We start from the raw sequence: 2,316 nt of genomic DNA on the forward strand, positions 1-2,316 counted from the left end.
GATTTTCCATCCAATGACCATACTTGCCAAGTTTCCGATCGGTTCTTGTAAATCTCCCCCCGTGTCCGTGCATTTTGAACCAATATGGCGTTGCTCGATGTTAGATCGCATTAGCTAGGCCCACTTTATAGTCGTATCCGGTTACTGTAGTGGGATAGTTACTGGACTGATCCTAGGTGGCAATATAATGGAGTGGCAAGTTGTAGTGGTGATGTCAGACCTCGACGACAAAATGGAGAGAGAGAGAACTGTAAATTGTCAGCCGAGTGAAGAGCAATCTCTTGATGAGTATAACGTTGTGTGACTTTTTGGAAATCATATAACGCCATCTTTGAGCGGGAATAATTTGAATTTGGGTAGTTTAAAGATGGTTTCATAATAAACAAATTTAAATTATAGATCTGACCCTGAAAGAATAATTACGATAAAATGACAATATCAATTAGTTTAAATACCATAGTTGAATAAATGTAAATAAATAATTTGCTTATTAGAGCTCAAGGAAATAAGCAAGAAATGTATGAAAATATAAGTTGCATACAAATTTCGTAAAATGTTTCAATAGTTCGAGGCGTTCTCTCTCTCTCTCTCTCTCTCTCTCTCTCTCTCGTAGGTAAATGTGTAATAAAATTAGTTATAGCAGTTAAAACTATCCGCTAACACTCAAAACCCCGACAGAAAGGCGCCCAAATTTTTGATAAACGGGAAGGAAATTTTGCTCACAGGATGCAATCCATGAGTCAGTCTGGACCGATCTTCGCCCTGCCTTGTGACGTCAAGGGTGAAATCATCCGCATGATGATTGGTGGGAAATGTCGACATCAAAATTGTATTAAAGTTATGATTGATTCGCAGTAAAGACATTCTATGTGCGAACCCTTCCGACGTCATAGTTTTAGTTAACAAATATAGGCGCGCTCTTCCAAAACGTCAGAGAAAAAAGCCTTCAGGCCTGTTTAAAGCATTATTATCTCATCTGAACTTTCTTCACGATTATTGATATAACTAATTTGTAATGTCAGCTCCGAAAAGCATACTTTTTAGTTTATTGGAAATCTTTTCTGATCCTGAATTTCAACCTTTTCAACTTTGCCGCTTGTACGAAGAATTAAATTGTGTGCTTATTATAATTTACACGCCCACAAGAGTTAATCAATACACCATTCCACGTGCTAACTTTGTAAGCGAATCAGAATCGGATTCAGGATCAATTTAATGCATTCCATTTAGTTAAATTGAATTTGGCAGTGAATTTTGTTAATTCGTAGGCTGAATATTTTCAACTGACGTGGTTGAGTCCGCGGGTAATGATTGCGACAATCCAACTATTAGTGAAATTTCGAATCAGAAAAGATCACCAATAAAGTAAGAAGTATGCTTTCCGGAGCTGACATTACAAATTAGTTATATCAATAATCGTGAAGAAAGTCCAGTTGAGATAATGATGGTTTAAAGAGGGCTGAAAGCTTTCTTCTCTGACGTTGTGGAAGTGCGCGCCTGTATTTATTGACTAAAACTATCACGTCGGAAGGGTTTGCACATAGAATGTAACAAGGTAGGGCGAAGATCGGTCTGGACTGACTCATGGATTGCATCCTGTGACTCAATATTTCCTTCCTGTTTATCAAAGATTTCGGCGCCCTTCTGTCGAGGCTTTGAGTGTTAACGGATATTTTGAATTGCTATGACTAAATTTATTACACATTTACCTACGAAAGAGAGAGAGAGAACGTCTCGAACTATTGCAACATTTTACGAAATTTTTATGCAACTTGTATTTTCATACATTTCTTGCTTATTTCATTGAACTCAAATAAGCAAATTATTTGTATACATTCATTCAACTATGGTATTTAAACTAATTGATCTTGTAATTTTATCGTAATTATTCTTTCAGGGTTCGGTCTATAATATAAATTTATTCATTATAAACCCATCTTTAATCTACCCAAATTGAAATATTCCCGCTCAAAGATGGCGTTGTATGATTTCCAAAGTCACACAACGTTACAATGAGGAATTAAGGCCTGCTTTCTCGTGCTAGGATCGAAAACTAAAGGCACAAGGTGTCGGAAATGTGGTTGGCGATAAGTCATTTATCTTGGTCGCTTGTAATTCGGCAAACCCTTGGAAGTGACGGCTCATCCCTTAAATCCGTGAACTTTTTCAATCGAGGTGATGGATGCAATAGTTCGACAAGCGTTAGGACCGCCTAGAAAATACCAGGTGTATACATATGAAACCGGTATTGCCATCTAGCGGCCAGTAGGCACACTTGTAGGCACTGTCGGAACTTACCATTTGTGCTAATTGGCG

This window comes from Belonocnema kinseyi, chromosome 1 (genome assembly GCF_010883055.1).
Source record: "Belonocnema kinseyi isolate 2016_QV_RU_SX_M_011 chromosome 1, B_treatae_v1, whole genome shotgun sequence".
In the NCBI taxonomy this organism is placed as follows: Eukaryota; Metazoa; Arthropoda; class Insecta; order Hymenoptera; family Cynipidae; genus Belonocnema; species Belonocnema kinseyi.